At 50.6% G+C, this 20,437-nt stretch overlaps 1 protein-coding gene across 1 annotated transcript in view; it reads right to left on the bottom strand.

The window, feature by feature from the left end:
• Positions 1–11,331, bottom strand: part of LOC126428287 (acetylcholine receptor subunit alpha-like) — a 737,302-nt gene extending 725,971 nt beyond the window's left edge. Inside the window, exon 1 of the mRNA XM_050090204.1 lies at positions 11,204–11,331. The gene's annotated coding sequence lies outside the window, so the exon portion shown is untranslated. The remainder of the gene's footprint in view (positions 1–11,203) is intronic.
• Between the last annotated feature and the right edge of the window lie 9,106 nt (positions 11,332–20,437).

Genomic DNA, 20,437 nt, shown 5'->3' with positions numbered 1-20,437 from the left:
CGGGACGATGACAGATTTTTTTGCACGCGTTGTATTTAGCGACGAAGCGTCATTCACCAACAGCGGTAACGTAAACCGGCATAATATGCACTATTGGGCAACGGAAAATCCACTATGGCTGCGACAAGTGGAACATCAGCGACCTTGGCGGGTTAATGTATGGTGCGGCGTTATAGGAGGAAGGATAATTGGCCCCCATTTTATCGATGCCAACCAAAAATGGTGCAATGTATGCTGATTTCCTACATAATGTTCTGCCGATGTTACTACAAGATGTTTCACTGCATGACAGAATGGCGATGTACTTCCAACATGATGGATGTCCGGCTCATAGCTCGCGTGCGGTTGAAGCGGTATTGAATAGCATATTTCATGACAGGTGGATTGGTCGTCGAAGCACCATACCATGGCCCGCATGTTCAGTGGATCGGACGTCCCCGGATTTCTTTGTGTGGGGAAAGTTGAAGGATATTTGCTATCGTGATCCACCGACAACGGCTGACAACATGCGTCAGCGCATTGTCAATGCATGTGCGAACAATGCGGAAGGGGAACTACTCGCTGTTGAGAGGAATGTCGTTACACGTATTGCCAAATGCATTGAGGTTGACGGACATCATTTTGAGCATTTATTACATTAATCTGGTATTTACAGGTAATCACGCTGTAACAGCATGCGTTCTCAGAAATGATAAGTTAACAAAGGTACATGTGTCACATTGGAACAACCGAAATAGAATGTTTAAACGTACCTACGTTCTGTATTTTAATTTAAAAAACCTACCTGTTATCATGGCAGCGCCATCTAGCGGGCCAACCATAGCGCCATCTGGTTTCCCCCTTCACGCTAGACAAGTTTCGGTCTTTCTAGTTTTTTCGTTTGATGCTTATTTCATGAGATATTTGGCCCATTCGCGATCAATGGACCACCCTGTATTTTCTGTTTTCTTTTTTTTTTTACGTGCAGCCTCAGAAATTTCCAGGACTGTTTGTGAGGTTTCTAAAGCAAACATACGGTTCTGCACCATCCGAAGAATACTGGCAGCAAAATTTCCGTTATAATCATACTTCAGCATTTTTTTCGTTGCTCACCTCGGCACAAACTACTTGTTTATGAATGAAAGCGTCTCCAAAAGAACCAGGCTGTCATCGGCCCATCGAGGACACTTGAATGAATCCTTTTCTTCATATTTATTCGTCGAAAGTATGAACAAGAGCTTTCTATTTTAGTAAGGTTTATTTTGTCGTTTCGAGTTTGTTCTTATTTGTAAGTAAATGCAGACAGTCATTTCAGTAACCCTGTATTTATAATTTGCGGGAGTAAGGAGCCACAGAAGAGTAAACGCGTTATAATACTCTTCAAAAATTCCACCCACTTCTCGTTGGACTCTAGGTACAATGTGCTAACGCAACGGCGAATTTGAATGCGTGCGAAAATTGAATTTTAACAGCAACACGTAATAACACAAAGTTGTAAGTCTATTCGCCCAGACACATCCCTGGTGAGTGGTGCACCACAGTTGCTTCGGCGCTGGTTTTGGACAGCGTCATTTCGCCTTGGGCGGTATACTTTAACCCGGCGGCACTCTAACAGCTTACTTTCGCCCGAAAGCCTATGACCACGCCCTTCCGGTCGTCAGATAAATCGCTCTCCGCATTACGACAGTGACTGCACTGTTTCATGTGTCCCCAGACACAGTTCATACACCCTCCACCTCTAGTTTGCTACCTGCCTTCTGTGAGCGGCTATTGCACGCTGACCTCAGGCGTACTTATTAAAGAGACTGCCGTGTGAATAAGACTCCTATTAAGTCGGTCATATTGCGACAACTACACTACTGGCCATTAAAATTACTACACCAAGAAGAAATGCAGATGATAAATGGGTATTCATTGGACAAATATATCATACTAAAACTGACGTGTGATTAGATTTTCAATTTGGGTGCATAGACCCTGAGGAATCAGTACCCAGAACAACCTGGGCATTGAGTCAAACAGAGCTTGGATGGCGTGTACAGGTAGAGCTGCCCATGCAGCTTCAACAAAATACCACAGTGCATCAACAGTAGTGAGTGGCGTATTGTGACAAGCCAGTTGCTCGGCCACCATTTACCAGACGTTTTCAATTGTTGAGAGATCTGGAGAATGTACTGGCCAGGGCACCAGCCGAACATTTTATGTATCCAACATGCGGTCGTGCATCATCCTGCTGAAATGTAGGGTTTCGCAGGGATCGAATGATGGGTAGAGCCACGGGTCGTTATACATCTGAAATGTAACGTCCACTGTTCAAAAGTGCCCTCAATGCGAACAAGAGGTGACCGAGACGTGTAACCAATGGCACCCCACACCATCAATCCGGGTGATACGCCAGTATGGCGATGACGAATACATGCTTCCAGTGTGAGTTCACTGCGATGTCGCCAAACACGGATGCGACCATCATGATGCTGTAAACAGAACGTGGATTCATCCGAAAAAATGACGTTTTGCCATTCGTGCACCCAGGTTCGTCGTCGAGTATACCATCGCAGGCGCTCCTGTCTGTGATGCAACGTCAAGGGTATCCGCAGCCATGGTATCCGAACTGATAGTACATGCTGCTGCAAACGTCGTGGAACTGATGTTAATCAGTGCAAACACTCAGAAAGCTGTAGCTAAAAAGCAAGTAAATAATATACAGGACATATCCTAAAAGCTTTATAATCAGTTTTAAAGTCTTCCTTCCACATTTATGCATCGGTCACCGCTTCACCTAGCCGACACTGGAATGCGCCATCAGGAACATCCTTAAGGCGGTAGGTCGTTGAGGCCTCTCTTACGCTCTCCAGCGATCCATCACGGTGCCCCTTCAACGTTCTCTGTATTCCGAGAAACAAAAAAGTCCAATGGTGCTAAATTGGGGCAACGTTGCCGCACCCTTCCTACCGAGAAGCATTTTGCATACTGACGGTGGTGCAGCATGGTGCTTAATCGTGACAAAAATCCCGTTCTGACACATTTTACTTCATTTTGCAATCAGGTGAGAATTAGAGTGTGAAACTCTTTACTGTTGGTTCTTGAAGCACAAATTTATTGTGAATCACACCTTTGGAGTCAAAAAATTGTCTTAACTTTGCATTCCCTCATGTCTATCTTCTTTGGGTGGGGTGAATTTTGGGTGTGCCACTTGTCGCTTTATCGTTTTGATTTGGGGGTAGTACTCGAAGATTCATGACTCGTCATCTGTCACTTTTCTCTCCCACAATGCGATCCTCACTCGGTCACTACCTGGCAATTGAGTCACGTGTAAATCGTTAGCCATGACCTCTCACTATCACGCCTGCCGGAAACCGCTTCACTGCAGCTCTTCTGATTAGCTGCAGGATTTTATTGTCAATACTTTTTGGACGAAAAGGTGTACACTACTAGCCATTAAAATTGCTGCACCATGAAGATGACGTGCTACAGACGCGAAATTTAACCGACAGGAAGAAGATGCTGTGATATGCAAATGATAAGCTTTCCAGAGCACTCACACAAGGTTGGCGCCGGTGGCGACAGCTACAACGTGCTGACACGAGGAAAGCTTCCAACCGATTCCTCACACACAAACAGCAATTGACCGGCGTTGCCTTGTGAAACGTTGTTGTGATGCCTCGTGTAAGGAGGAGAAATGCGTACCATCACGTTCCCGACTTTGATGAAGGTCGGATTGTAGCCTACCGCGATTGCGGTTTATCGTATCGCGACATTGCTACTCGCGTTGGTCGAGATCCAGTGACTGTTAGCAGAATATGGAATCGGTGGGTTCAGGAGGGTAATACGGAACGCCGTGCTGGATCCCAACGGCCTCGTATCACTAGCAGTCGAGATGACACGCATCTTATCCGCATGGCTGTAACGGACCGTGCAGCCACGTCTCGATCGCTGAGTCAACATATGGGGACGTTTGCAAGACAACAACGATCTGCACGAACAGTTCGACGACGTTTGCAGCGACATGGACTATCAGCTCGGAGACCATGGCTACGGTTACCCTTGACGCTGTATCACATACAGGAGCGCCTGCGATGGTGTACTCGACGACGAACCTGGGTGCACGAATGGCAAAACGTCATTTTTTTCGGATGAATCCAGGTTCTGTTTACAGCATCTTGATGGTCGCATCCGTATTTGGAGACATCGCGGTGTACGCACATTGGAAGCGTGTATTCGTCATCGCCATACTGGCGTATCACCCGTCGTGATGGTACAGAGTGCCATTGGTTGCACGTCTCGGTGACCTCTTGTTCGCATTGACGGCACTTTGAACAGTGGACGTTCCATTTCAGATGTGTTACGACCCGTGGCTCTACGCTTCATTCAATCCTTGCGAAACCCTACATTTCAGCAGGATAACGCACGACCGCCTGTTGCAGGTCCTGTACGGGCCTTCCTGGATACAGAAAATGTTCGACTGCTGCCCTGGCCAGCACATTCTCCAGATCACTCACCAACTGAAAACGTCTGGTCAATGGTGGCCGAGCAACTGGCTCGTCACAATACGCCAGTCGCTACTCTTGATGATCTGTGGTATCGTGTTGAAGCTGCATGGGCAGCTGTACCTGTACACGCAAGCCAAGCTCTGTTTGACTCAATGCCCAGGCGTATCAGGGCCGTTATTACGGCCAGAGGTGGTTGCTCTGGGTACTGATTTCTCAGGATCTATGCACCCGAATTGCATGAAAAGGTAATCACATGTCCGTTCTAGTATAATATATTTGTCCAATGAATGCCTGCTTATCATCTGCATTTCTTCTTGGTGTAGCAATTTTAATGGCCAGTAGTGTATAATGTAAACATTGTTATTTTCAGCGAATACTTTTTGAATCATCAGTCTTCTTACTGTCAGAACCGTTTCATCCCACAGCAGCAGTTCCTCGGCGTCCTCTTTTACACTGAGATGCCAGAACATTATTACCACTGCCCAGCGGGACGTTGGATGCCGCCTGATGGGGTTGCGGGCACGTGACGCGGTAACAAAAGTATATAAGTGGAGCAGAGAAGGACGGGGGATCACCCTAGTGAAGATATGGGCGGCAGATGGGAAAATTCATTGAAATAAGCGACTTTGGCAAAGGGCAGATTATTATTACGCAGAGCCTGTGAATATCTGGGAAAAAAGCGGTGCTGGTCGAATGTTCACGTGCTACTGTCGTGAGCATCTACGGAAGGAAATAGGACAGTGAAACTACCAGTAAGCGCTTAATGGTTGGACGTCCACGACTCTTTACAGAACGTGGGGTTCGGAGGCATGTCTGCTCTGTAAAGTAGGACAGATGGTGATCTATAGCATCTCTGCCGAAAGAGGATAATGATGGTGCGAGCACAAGTGTTTCGAAACACACCGTTCAACGTACCTTCTCGAACATGGAGCTCCGCAGCAGACCAGCTCTGTGTTTTCACGTGTTGATCCAACGATGTCAATTACGACCGCAGTTGGCACGGGAACATCGGGATTCGACCGTACCTCAATTGAAACGTGTCTGAGGGGACTGATGACCTCAGATGTTAAGTCCCATAGTGCTCAGAGCCATTTGAACCATTTTGAAACGTGTCTGTTTTTCGGGTTAGTCCCGTTTTTGCTACATTACGTCAATGGTAGTCTCCACAAACTCCGTCAGGGAGGTTAACGGCGACTCAGAACGCACAACGCGCCGTAGATGCAGGCTGGTGGGGGGGAGTATTACGCCATGGGAGACATTCCCCTGCAGACCCGCCAGGATAGCCGAGAGCGCTATCGCGCTGCTTCCTTCACTCGGGTAGGCGCGCCGGCCCCGGATCGTATCCGCCCGGCGGATTAACGACGACGGCCGGTGTACCGGTCAGCCTGGATGTGGTTTCTAGGCGGTTTTCCACATCCTACTAGGTGAATACCGGGCTGGTCCCCACGTTCCGCCTCAGATACACGACTCGCAGACATTTGACGCACATTCACAGCAGACAGCTGGGGTACGCTACTTCCGTCCCGGGGGTATGGGGTGGCGGCAGGAAGGGCATCCGGCCACCACTTAACATTAACCATGCCAATTCCGTACTTAACCCTGCCGACCCTGCGCACAATGCAAGATAAAGGCGGTAGCGAAAGAAAGAAAGACATTCCCCTGCGCTTGAATAGCGCCTGTTGTAGTAATCGAAGACACCTGCATTCTTTCATACTTAATGGCTTCCTCGCCGGCCAGTGTGGCCGAGCGGTTCTAGGCGCTTCAGTCTCGATCCGAGCGACCACTACGGTCGCAGGTTCGAATCCTGCCTCGGGCATGGATGTGTGTCACGTCCTTAGGTTAGTTAGGTTTAAGTAGTTCTAAGTTCTAGGGGACTGATGACCTCAGATGTCAAGTCCCATAGTGCTCAGAGCCATTTGAACCATTTTTTTGTTTTCCGCAATAGCGATGTCATTTTTCAGAAGTATAAATGTCCGTGTCTCGGAGCCAGAACCGTGCTACAGGAGTTTGAGGAGCATTACAGTGAACTCAAGTTGAAGCCTCGGCGACCAAATTCGCCCGATGTTAATCCTGGGGGAACACATCTGGGTCGGGATCTGGCGCCATCACCGCGTACGCAAATCAGCGGTCTGTTATTTACGCGAGTTAGATGACCTGTGAGTAGACAGCTAATGCCACATACCTCCATAACCCTACCAACAAACTGCCGGATCCCTGACACACAGTATCATTCATCTACGTCGTTACAAAGACGGACAGACAAGCTATTAAGCAGGTGCTCACTATGTTCTGGCTCATCGGTATATTTGCTGGATTTAGTCCAATCTGTGTTTTCCTCTCAAGTTTTTACCCTCCACAGCTCCCTTTAGTATCACGATAGTTATACCCTGATGCCTTAACACATCTCCTATAATCTCCTCTCTTCTTCTTGCCAGTCTCTTCCATATGTTACGTTCTTCGCCGAATCTATGGAGAGTCACTTAATTCCTAATCAAAATTAGAATTATATTAATACCTTCAGCGGCTGACGGGCGTTGATATATATCAACGGGGACAGTTGAAAATGTGTGCCCCGACAGCGACTCGAACCCGGGATCTCCAGCTTACATGGCAGACGCTCCATCCATCTGAGCCAGCGAGGGCACAGAGAATAGTGCGACTGCAGGGACTATCTCGCGCACGCCTCCCGCGAGACCCACATTCTCACCTTGCACGTCCACACATTACATTCGTAGTGTCCCACCCCAACACACACATTAGTTGTGGAAGACATTCTTAGCGGGTCCCGTAAGAGTTCGGGGAATATGTGTGCATCCGCACAGAGAAAGGTCACGGCCGGTATTGCCAGAACTATATACTTATATGGATAGGGTGTCTGTTCTTTCGGACTTTTCAAATGGTTCAAATGGCTCTGAGCACTATGGGACTTAACTTCTGAGGTCACCAGACCTATAGAACTTAGAACTACTTAAACCTAACTAACCTAAGGACATCACACACATCCATGCCCAAGGCAAGATTCGAACCTGCGACCGTAGCGGTCGCGCGTTTCCAGACTGTAGCGTCTAGAGCCGCTCGGCCACCCTGGCCGGCTATTCCCTTTTCCATTTCTCCCAAAGCTCACTGATAAAGTGGCATAAAATGCGTTTTCTTAAAATGTGAAGTGTAATAAAAAAATTCCATTCCTGCTATAACTGTACACAACCCACCAAATCTGTTTGCTTCCGTACTCGTTGTACAACACGAGGAGAAATTTATTTTATCGACATTTCTGAATCAGCACAACAAATGGCATATAACTTTGCAGATGCAAGATGCTGCGTTTTGAAAACACTGTTTGCCGATGTAACATTTTCACATTTGCAATTATGTAGCTGTTTTCGTTTTCTTCAGTTTCTAGACAAAGTGATGTACAGGAATCAAAGTTAGTTCGGTTCAACACGTGATATTCAGATCCAACATATTAAATAGTCTGGGCTGTGGATCTTCGTGACAGATCCAAACTTTGTGGAGGACTGGGATTCGAACCATAATTATTCCTGCTTGCGAGCCGTCGTCTTAACTACTGAACCATGCAGTTGATACTTACGACCCGTCTATAAAGCTTCAATTCCGATATTCCGACTCTTTAACTTTCTAGAACCTACAGAAATATTCCTGCATATCTCGCTGGAATAGCACTCCCTGCGACCGTACTGTAGAAATTTCGAAGTCAAAGGGAGCCGACTAGATTATAGTGTGATAGTGCTGTCGCCGTCACCCTCCTCCCCTCTCCGCAACTTCTTTAAAAATATTGGTTCTTCTGACCCTGATCTATAGCGTACTCAGATATCTAAGCGAGATTGGAAAGTGAAATTTTGGTTGACTGGACGGAGCCAATGAATGTTCACACTAAATCAATGTTATGGTCACTGACCGATATGTAGCGTAGCTCATGGCCTACGTTCGCACTTCGTGTAACGCACTTTCAGTTATAAATAGAACTCCAAACTAAATTCAGCTATTTAAACAACAGGAAAAGCTACAACGAGTATTTTGGTGCACATTATAAACACTAATTTTGTAGGTACAAAATATGCATGGAAATGCGGTAGGAGGAGATGTACGTAACTCTTTCGCTGTGAAAATCACACAGTGACCATCTTGTGAAAAAAAATTGTAGACGATAAGTTTTTTCATACCAGATGTGTTAGCCACAAATTTACTAACAGAAAATTCAATTTTCCATTTTTTGCTCTATTACGATTACAGTCTTTAAATTCACACGATCAGCTGATCACGGCGATGTGCCACTTTCAGAAGCTAAGTCGCAACTTGTACGTCTTTTATTTAAATGTGTAATTATTTACGAAATACTACAGTCGTAGTGGTGTACGGATGTAGGCGTAAGAACTCACAGTATACCGATAGAAAATTGCTCTCCACGGGTTGATTGGCAATTTCAGTTGACGAGCTACGATGTAATGTATTGAGATCACAGGACCATGACTTGGTAATGAATCGAAGTTGGCAACGACGCGATTTGTGTGACCTGAACCTGAAATACATAATAAACAAATTCTTACGTACTCGCTGTTCCACAGATAAACACAGTGGGAGTGTTACAGCAGGGCGCACTCCACTGCAGAGTGAAGAGTGTTTTCCGTAGTCTGGGCTGCAGCGTATATAGATTACAGTTTCCATTAGCACGCTTCCAGAACACGGATGTGTGCGTTTTTACTATTTGTTTGTTTATCTGTACAGAGCGCATAAAGAGACAGAAAATTCAATGCCGGCGTCTACGCCAGAGGTGAGATTCAAAGTCGCTATATGATGTAGCAACGTTAGTCTGTGATCAAAGCGGCGAGCATCAACTTCATGAACATAACGGACAGGTCTCCTCATCAAAGAAGAGTATAACATTTTATCACGTTCTCAGCGCTAACAGCTTCAAATGCCATTGATACTGTGCGTAGCAGCTCAAGAGTTAGATGCACAAAAGATGACAACGATAACGGTGAGCGTAATTTACGTCATTTTAATGAAGTACGTAGGTTACCTACTTCTAAAATTTTAACATGTGCTGAAGCATAATTTTCTCAGTACTCCGGTTGATAACAGCCACACCTCTGCAATCACTGTAGTGCTTTTTTTTCTGCTGTGAAGACACTGCACAACATACCTGTACCAAGGATCCGACGCAGCATACGTCCGAACGTGCGATTTATTTAATTCAAAGCAACAAGCTTCGGGAAGACATGATCCCATTACCAAGACTACATCACTAGGCATGGTAAAAAAATAAGAAATCAGGAAACAAGCGCTGTCAAATGTATAATGGTATGTTGGTGTTGTTGTGGTGTTCAGTCCCAAGAGGGGTTTGATGCAGCACTCGATGCTACTCTGTCATGTCCAAAATTTCTTGAATTCATGTGAGCCGATATCCACTGAAATCTGCTTTCTGTGTTCATCCCATTGTGTCCCTCTGCGATCTTTATCCTCCTACGCCTCCCTCCATTAGGAAACTGAGTATTCCTCCACGCCTCAGGCTGTCTGTTATCTCTTCTTCTCAGAAATTTCTTTTCTTCCCGGATTCGATTCAGCACACCATTGTTAGTTACTCGATCTACCCATCTAATCTTTAGCATCATTATGTAGCACCACATTTCAAAAAGTTATTTGCTTCTCTTGTATGAACCTTTTTCCGTCCACGGTATGGCATGGTGTGGTATAACGTAAATAATTACTGGTATCTCTTAACACTCACGTAATTATGTTTATTAGCTGACTGACTGACGATCAAAAAACAGTGTTGCGACAGACTGGTAAGCATGACCAGGAATTACTAATGCTATATGTTGAAACTAAAATCTTATCTCCTCATAAGAAATACCCCATACTCTCAAAGATGATAATAAATAATGCACCACTTGAGCAGGTTCCCACTTAAAATTTTTAGGATGCGACGTAAGCTACTACATGACAAGGACATATAAAATAAAATTAACATATCAGTGAATATGCAGAATGATAATCAAAACAGTCCACAATGAAATACGGAAGGAAGAAAAACTTCAATTTTATAAGACCATCGCTTCACTTATATTGCTATATGGAAATGAGATATGAATCCAAAAATAACGTGATAAAACAAACTGGAAGCAGCAGAAATGAGATTTCTTAGGAAAGTGGGAGGTGTTACCTGAGAAGATTGTATAAGAAATGAAAATATTTGAAATGAACTAGGTATTTATGATATTGATGAAAAGACTGAAAAAAATAATACATAGTACCCCACGTCTGGCCGGCAGAACAGATATAGGGAGACCCAGATTTAGGTGGCGGTGAAAAGAGACGACGGAACAGGCACAAGTGCGTAAGCCTTAAAGAGCGGAAGCAGAAGAAGAAAATACCCTGCACAATACATATAAGAGAGTCATATTTCTGACAATGTACGTTCGTTGGCTACTAATTTTTTACTATGACTGACGGCACAATAATTTTAAGAACCCGATATAGGGGTCATCTTCATGTGTACCAGAAACATATCGTATTTTGAATTAAATAAATAGCACATTTGGACAACTTGTGCGTTGCAATGCCCGTACCGATGTAGTGGATTTTATAGTACGGTGAAAAGATTTACAGTGGAAGGCGATCATGATGTCCTAAATTTTCTCTGCGACTGTGAATCCCAGCCACGAAAAGGTGCGAATGGCCGAGATACGGGAGAGGGTAGCGGATAGAGGACTCACCACGTCGATGAGCTGCGACAGCTTGAGCTTGATGCAGACGCGCAGCACGTCGGACGTGTTGACGACGGGCCGCACGAGCTTGTTGTAGGAGCTGAGCAGGTCGTCGTAGAGGCGCTTGGCGTCCGGGTTGCCGGCGACGGCGCCGTGCACGACGAGCGCGGACAGCAGCCAGGCGCGCAGCGTCTCGCCGGCGGTCGGCGCCAGGCGCCGCGCCCACAGCGCCGCCGCGTGCATCGCGCCCGGCGGTCGCAGGCGCACTGGCCGCGCCGCGGGGAGACAGCTGCCGCGCGGCGCGGCACGGGCAACGCTCGCGCGCCGAGCCGAGCCGGAAACCGCCGAAGTACGGCGACAGCTGCCGACGGGAAAAGGCGGCGGCCGAGCTCGGCCGAGAACGCCGACTACCCGAGCTAGGGATGGGAAAAAGCGGTCGGCTACGACCGATACCGGTATTTTACCGGGTGATCAAAAAATAATCCACGGAATAATGTAGATAGAGAGGTAAAAATTGACACACATGCTTGGAATGACATGGGGCTTTATTAGAACAAAAAAAAAAAAACAAAGTTCACAAAATGTCCGACAGATGGCTCTGGACAGCAAAACGTCAGTGACTGCGCATGACAATCGTCTATAAAAGGAGCTGTAATGAGAGAGGGAATCTAAAGCCCGACCCCCTCCAACCACTCCTGAACTCACCGTACCTGTCCGTCCTCTGGACGTCCCCACCCCTCCTGGCAATTCCCTTCGTCACCCCCCCCCCCCCAACGCTGAGGACATCATCAGGTTCCTCACAATCGTCCTTCAAAATGTTCATCCCTTTCAGCACCCCCACACCCTCCAGCAGATCTCCCTCGCCGCCCGTTCCATATTCCAACTCAAGATGTATGCCACATACTCCAACAACCAGGCCCATTTCACCTTCTCCCGCCTTGACACCCTTGTCTAAATCCCTGTCATGGCGCGACAGCAACGTATCCTTTTCAACAACATCCGCTCCCTTACCGCCAACAAGAACCTCTTCCTGCACACCCTTGCTACCCACCGCGTGGATGCCTTCCTCCTTAATGAAACCTTCCTCCAACCCCACCACACCATCCACACTTCGCCCTATCTCCTCCACCGCTCTGATAATCCCTTCCCAATTGCGATGGCGGAGTTGCTATTGGTCACCGCCGCCAGATCCCCGTTCGGCTCCAACCTCTCCTTCCCGACCCCACCGAACACCTGATCCTTAGTCTCTTCTTCCCCGGCCTTACTGTTGCCTGCGCCACCATCTACGTCCGCCGCAATGCTCCTCTTCCCTTCGACTTCCTCTCCCTCGTCGACCGTACCTTCTCCTCCTACGTGATCGCCGCCGACCTCAACATCCATAGTCGTTCCGCTGCCCAGTTACGGCGGTGGCATCGGTTCCTCTCCACCCTTCAAGGCGATCTCATCCCCATCCCCCAGCACACCCGTCCTGAATCCAACTCCACTCCCGATGTTATTTTCTCCTCCCCCAACCTCCTTGGTCGCATAACGGTGGATGTCCTGGAGCCCATTGGTAGTGACCATCTCCCTGTCCTCATCACCGTTTCAGACGGACGTCGCCCCCGACCCGACCCTCGTACTGACCCTCCCCCTAAGTATGTCCATGACTATTCCCGTGCTGACTGGAATGCCTACCGGGATACCCTCTCCACCCAGGTCGATAGCCACACCTTCACCTACCGCCACCCTGCCGATGTCACCCATGCCGCCTCCTTTCTCCAGCAGACCTTGTCTGAGGCCGTGGAGGCCCACGTCCCTACTGTCGCCATCCACACCCACCGTCCTACCTTACCCCCACAAGCCATTCTCCTCCTTTGTGAATCCCGTCGTCTCTACCATGCCTTCCTCCGCACGCATGGCCCGGACACACTACGACGCCACCGGCAAATCCAGCGACACATTCGTAATTTGCTCGTGGCTAAGAAACGCCGGGACTGGTGACAGACATGCACCCGTTTAAATGCTACCCTACCAATCAACTCGTCCAAGTTCTGGTCAGCCTTCCATCGCCTTACCGGAAATAAACCCTCCCCCTATTATCCTCTTATCCATGATGATCACCCTTTCCCTGACACCCTTAGTAAGGCCAATCACTTTGCCTCCTACCTCTCCGATGTATTTTCCATACCTGATGATCCCCAGTTCGATTACTCCCTCTTCCTGGATATCCGCAATCGAACTGACACCTCTGTCCCTCCTGGTTTCCAGTACTTGGGCAACATTGCACACACGGAACTCAATGCCCCTATCACTACACAGGATCTCATTGCTACACTCCGCACCAAACGCAACACCGCTCCTGGTCACGATCGTGTCACCTACCGTCACCTTCGTGAAGCTCCTGTCTCTTTCCTCTCCAGCCTGGCCAGGCTCTACAATGTAGTCCTGTCCACCGGTTACTACCCCGACCTGTGGAAAACCTCCCGTATCCTCATGTTCCTTAAACCTGGCAAACCGCCGTCCGCCGTCTCCTCCTACCGTCCCATCAGCCTTACCTCGGTCTTCAGCAAGGTTCTGGAATCTCTCCTCACCCGCCACATCCACCAGCATCTCCGCCAGCACCGCCTCCTTCCCGTTACCAAGTGTGGTTTTCGGCCGACCTTCTCTTCCGACGACCTTTTCCTTCACCTCACTCATCTCCTTTCCGAACAGCTTAATTCCCGTCGCTCCGCAATCTTCCTCTCCCTGGACCTCGAACATGCATACGACCGCGTATGGCATTCCGGTCTCCTCTTCAAGCTCTAAACCTTTGCCCTTCCCATTAACTACGTCCGTCTGATCGGCTCCTTTCTCTCCCGCCGTCCTTCCTATGTCACCATCCATAACACAGATTCCTACACCTTTTTCCCCTCTGCCGGTGTGCCCCAAGGCTCCGTCCTCTCCCCCCTTCTGTACCTTTTGTACACGGCGGACATGCCGCCGCCGTCACCCCCCCCGTCCACCTTCCCCAGTTTGTCGATGACACCGCCTTCCTTGCCCTTGCCCCCACCCTACAGCGCTCCCAACACCTTCTCCAATCCCATCTTGACCGGTTCACCGCTTGGTGCAACCAGTGGCTGCTCAAGGTCAATCCCTCCAAAACCCAGGCGATCATTGTAGGCAAGATCACCCCTTCCTTCCGCCTCCTTGATTTCTATCTCACCATCTATGGCCGTCCTATCGCCCTCACTCCCACCCTTAAGTACCTTGGCGTTACCCTCGACCGTCGCCTCTCCTGGACTCACCACCTCCGGACAATCCAAGCCAAGGCACGCTCCTGACTCAGTCTCCTCAAGCTTCTCTCCGGCCGTACGTGGGGTCTGGACCACTCCACCATCCGCCACACCTATAAATCCCTCATCCCCCCTATCGTTTGTTATGCCCATCTGGTTTGGATCTCCGCACCCCCTACCTTTTATAAATCCCTCCAAATCCTTGAATGTCATGCTCTCCGCCTCACCTATCGCATCTGTCTCCCCTCCCCCATGTGGATCCTGTACGATCTCATCCCTTTCCCCCACCTCCTCCTTTTCCTTGAAAGGATACGGATCCTGTACACCTCCCGCAAACTCAATCCTCCTCACCCGCTCGTCTCCCCGATCCTCTCCCACCCCCACCCGCTGCCACCCCTGTATTCGCACATCCCACCCGGTCTCCATCTCTCCACCCTCCTTACCCTCTCCCAAGGTGGCTTCCGCCAGCTCCCCCTCCCTGATGATGCCCTCCTCCCCTCCATCTACCCCTCCCACCAACTTTGATCCTCCCGCCCTCCTCCTGTGCCTGCTCCTCTGGACTCCCTCCCTCCCTTCTCTCCCTTTTCCCTCCCTCCTCCTTTTCTCCCCCCTCCTCCCTCGGGCCTCCTCTCCCCTGTCCCTCACCTCCTGCCCCCATATCCTCAGCCATTGGCATCCTTTTTCTCCCCTCACCCCTGTTCCCCTCTTGGCAGGTCCCCGGACTCGCACATGCTCAGTGGACATTCGCGCGCCGGAGATCACCGCCATCAGTGTTTCTTGTGTGCCATCATGTTTAGTGTTCAGTGTTCACCATCACACTCCATCGTTCACCAGTGCCATCGTCTACTTCAGTGTTTGTGCGTTGTATCAACAGTTTGCAGTGTGGATTATCGTCGCTTGTGAATGGCTCCATGTTTGTCTTTATGTGTCTACTGTTTTATTGCTCACCGTTCTGTAACTTATGTGTCTTCTCAGTGTTTCTTCTCTTTGTGTATCCTCTGGCTGAAGAGCGGCGTAGAATGCTGCTGACAGCCTGCCTGTTGTACAGGTTTAAAATAACAATAAAGAAAAAAAAAAGAGAGAGAGAGAGAATCCACCTCTGGCGGTACTCCACAACGTTACCGCCCTTCGATTGTGCCATTCCAGCACTAATCGAAGTGCTAGGTTTTTCAGGTGCCAGCCAGCCAGCCAGCCGAGCAGCAGCAGCAGCAGCAGCGGTCCCGGTCCCGGCCAGCAGCAGCGGTCCAGCCGGCAGCAGCCAGCCAGTCCTCCTCCTGCAGCGGCGGCGGCGGCGACGGCGGCGGCGGTCCAGCCAGCCCAGCAGCAGCAGCAGCCCCGGCCCCCGCCATCGCCGTCGCCGTCGCCGTCGCCGTCAGCGCCAGCATCGTGGGACTCTGGTCTTCCTCCGTCTTCGTCTGTCCCCAGTTTTTGTCCTTTCTTTTTCGTCCTGTGCGTTTTTGTTTCTCCCTGTCGTCATGTGAGCCCCCACTACCACTGCCACCACTACCACCACAGCCATAGTTTATACTTCCCCCTCCACCGCCACTACCACCATAACATGGTGTGCCCAGTCACACCCTCCTCTTTCCATCCCACCTCTTCTCACTCTCCCTTCGCCCTCGCTCTTTGTCACCCCCTCTCCCGCTTCTTCCTCCCGCTCCTCTCCCTCTGATCCTTTCCCCACACTCCCCCGGCCTGTCACTGCAGCTCCAGCTAGGGTGGTGGCCCGCCGGGCCACTGCCCATGCCCAACTCTCCCCTTCGCCTTCGCCATCACTGCCACCACTGTCGCCATCGCCATCACCGTCGCCTTCACCATCACCAGCGCCAACTGCTGCGTCCAGACTGGGACCTGCCCCTTCCCGTCACCTCCCTATATCTCCCTCCCTCATATCACCACTCACATTTCTGCCACTGTTAAACGCCCTAGTGGCACCACCACCTCCTCTGCTCCCAAAAAGGCCCTGCCCCATCCTCCTTCCCCCCCCCCGGATGCCATGGATGTCTCACCGCCAGGCCCTGCTCCCTCCGCCTCCTCCTCCTCCTCCTCCTCCTCCCCCCCACTTTATACAAATACCTCCTCTCCTGTCCTGATCCTTCCCTTCTCGAGGCCCAGAATCTCTCCCTTGTCCTCCGCCAACACTTCCCTGGTGCCACCATCTCTCTCCTCACTCCCAGATGGGATTCTCATCTCCTCCCCCAGCCCAACCCTCCATACTGACGTCCTTTCCCGCCTCCCCATCACCCATTTTGGCCCCAACGCCTCCCTCACACCTGCTCCTTCTCCATCCCCTACCCACCAACCCCAACACCCGCATCACCCGCTGACCCTCACCGCTGTGCGCATCCTACGCTGGACGTGCGGGTGGTCTGCCGCATTTTCAACTCGGCCAGCCCCACCTGCCTTATGCGGGTTTTCTCTCAGGACGCTCCACCCATTGACCGTCTCCTGTAGGAGGGTGCCCTCCTCTTCAACCAGCGCTACAGGGTCGACCCCTCCCGTTCTCCTCCTCAATCCCTGTGCTGCCAGAGGTGTCTGCACTATAACACACACCCAACAGCCGAGTGCCGCGAAGCCCCCACCTGCCCGCATTGTAGGCAGGCGCACTTCCTCTGGCAGTGCCCTAACCTTCAATCTCCTCCTTCCTGCAATACCTGCAACCTCCCCCATCCCACCTACTCCCAAAAGTGTAAAGCCCGACCCCCTCCGACCACTCCTGAACTCACCGTCCCTGTCCGTCCTCTGAACGCCCCCACCCCACATGGCAATTCCCTTCGCCCACCCCCTACCGCTGAGGACATCATCAGATTCCTCACCATCGTCCTTCGGAATGTTCATCCTTTTCAGCGCCCCCACACTCTCCAAAACTATCCCTTGCCGTCCGTTCCATTTTCCAACTCAAAATGTATGCCACCTACTCCAACAACCAGGCCCATTTCACCTTCTCCCGTCTTGACACCCTTGTCTAAATTCCTTACATGGCGCGACAGCACCGTATCCTTTGCAACAATATCTGCTCCCTTCCCGCCAACAAGAACCTCTTCCTGCACACCCTTGCCACCCACCGTGTGGATGCCTTCCTCCTCAATAAAACCTTCCTCCAACCCCACCACACCGTCCACACTTTGCCCTATCTCCTCCACCACTCCGATAATCACCTCCTGATTGCACGTGGCGGAGTTGCCATTGGTCACCACCGCCAGATCCCCATTCGGCTCCAACCTCTCCTTCCCGACACCACCAAACACCTGATCCATAGTCTCTTCTTCTCTGGTTACCTGCTTTACCTGCGCCACCATCTATGTCCGCCCTAAAGCCCCTATTCCCTTCGACTTCCTCTCCCACATTGACCGTACCTTCTCCTCCTACGTCATCGCCGCTGACCTCAACATCCATAGTCGTTCCGCAGCCCAGTTACGGCAGTAGCATCGGTTCCTCCCCTCCCTTCAAGGCGACCTCATCCCCATCCCCCAGCACACCAGTCCGAAATCCAACTCCACTCTTGATGTTATCCTTTCCTCCCCCAACCTCCTTGGCCGCATAATGGTGGATGTCCTGGAGCCTATTGGTAGCGACCATTTCTGATGGTCGTCACCCCCACCCCAACCCTCGTAATGACCCTCCCCCTAAGTATGTCCATGACTATTCCCGTGCCAACTGGAATGCCTACTGGGATACCCTCTCCATCCAGGTCGATAGCCACCCCCTCACCTACCACCACCCTGACAATGTAACCCACGCCGCCTCCTTTCTCTAGCACACCTTGTCTGAGGCCATGGAGGCCCACGTCCCTACTGTCGCCATCCACCCCCACCGTCCTACCTTACCCCCAAAGACCGTCCTCCTCCTCCGTGAATCCCGCCATCTCTATCGTGCCTTCATCCACACGTGTGACCCAGACACACTACGATGCTACCGGCAACTCCAGTGACACATTCGTAATTTGCTCGCGGCTAAGAAATGCAGGGACTGGCTACATACATGCACCCGTTTAAATGCTACCCTACCTATCAACTCGTCCAAGCTCTGGTCAGCCTTCCGTCGCCTTACCGGAACTAAACCCTCCCCCTACTGTCCTCTTCTCCATGACGATCACCCCGTCCCTGACACCCTTTGCCTCCTACCTTTTCGATGTGTTTTCCATCCCCGATGGTCCCCAGTTCGATTACTCCCTCTTCCCGGATGTCCGCGATCGAACTGACACCTCTGTCCCTCCCCTCACACCTGGTTTCCAGTACTTGGACAACATTGCACACACGGAACTCAATGCACCTATCACTACACAGGATCTCATTGCTGCACTCTGGACAAAACGCAATACCACTCCTGGTCACGATCGTGTCACCTATCGCCACCTTTGTGAAGCTCCTGCCTCGTTCTTCTCCACCCTGGCCAGGCTCTATAATGTAGTCCTGTCCACAAGCTACTACCCCAACCTGTGGAAAACCTCCGGTATCCTGTATTCCTTAAACCCAGTAAACCGCCGTCTGCAGTCTCCTCCTACCACCTCATCAGCCTTACCTTGGTCTTCAGCAAGGTCCTGGAATCCATCCTAACCTGATGCATCCACCAGCATCTCCGCCAGCACTGCCTCCTTCCTGTTACCCAGTGTGGCTTTCGGCCGTCCTCCTCTTCTGATGACCTTCTCTTTCACCTCACTCAGCTCCTCTCTGAACAGCTCAACTCACATCGCTCCGCTGTCTTCCTCTCCCTCGACCTCAAATGTGCCTATGACCGTGTGTGGCATTCCAGTCTCCTCTTCAAGCTCCAAACCTTCTCACTTCCTATTAACTATGTCCATCTGATCGGCTCCTTTCTTTCCCAACGTCCTTCCTACGTCACAATCCATAACAAGGATTCCTACACTTTTTTCCCCTCTTCCAGTGTGCCCCCAAGGTTCCGTCCTCTCCCCTCTTCTGCACCTTTTCTATACGGCGGACATGCTGCCGCCTTCACCTCCCATCCACCTTCTCCAGTACGCCAATGACACTGCCTTCCTTGCCCTTACCCCCAGCCTGCAGTGCTCCCAACACCTTCTCCAATCCCATCTTGACCAGTTCACCACTTGGTGCAACCAGTGGTAGCTTAAGGTCAATCCTTCCAAAACCCAGGCGATCCTCTATTTCTATATCACCATCTATGGCTGTCCTATCGCCCTCACCCCCACTCTTAAGTACCTTGGCGTCACCCGCGACCGTTGCCTCTCCTGGACTCCCCATCTCCGGACAATCCAACCTAAGGCATGCTTCCAGCTCTACCTCCTCAAGCTCCTTTCTGGCTGTACATGGGGTCTGGAGCCCTACACCACCCTCCATACCTATAAATTCCTCATTCATCCTATCCTTTGCTACGCCCACCCTGCCTGGAACTCCGCTCCCCATACCTTCTACAGTTCCCTTCAGATCCTTGAACGCCATGCTCTTCACCTCACTTATCGCATCTGTCTCCCCTCCCCCACTTGGATCCTGTACAACTTATTCCATTCCCCCACCTCCTCCAATTCCTCAAATGGATACAGATCCTCTGCACCTCCCGTAAACTCGATCTTCCACACCCGCTTGTCTCGCCCGCCCCCATCCGCTGCCATGCCTGTATTTCCACATCCCGCTTGTGTTTGTTCCTATGGGCATCCTCTCTCCCTTCTCTCCACCTTCCCTCCCTCCTCCCTTTCTCCCCACTCATCCACCGGGCTTCCCCTAACCCCGTATCTCCATTCCTCCTACCATCTCCTCTGCCATTGGCATCTTTGTTCTCTCCCCCCCTCACCCCCTTCTTCCCCTCTCGGCAGGTCCCCGGACTCGCACACGTTAAGTGGACATTCGCGCGCCGGAGATCATCGCCATCAGTTTCTCGTGTGTGTGCCATCGTGTTTGTGCTTCAGTGTTCTTCGCCGCCACGCTCCTTCGTTCACCTGTACCATCTACGTCGTCACTGTCTGTGCGCAGTGCCGACAGTTTTTTTAGTGTGTTTTTCGTCGAGTGTGAACGGCTTC

The sequence above is a fragment of the Schistocerca serialis genome, chromosome 12 (genome assembly GCF_023864345.2).
Source record: "Schistocerca serialis cubense isolate TAMUIC-IGC-003099 chromosome 12, iqSchSeri2.2, whole genome shotgun sequence".
In the NCBI taxonomy this organism is placed as follows: domain Eukaryota; kingdom Metazoa; phylum Arthropoda; class Insecta; order Orthoptera; family Acrididae; genus Schistocerca; species Schistocerca serialis.
Note: the sequence above shows the minus strand (reverse complement) of the source record. Positions and strands in the feature narration are given on the sequence as shown.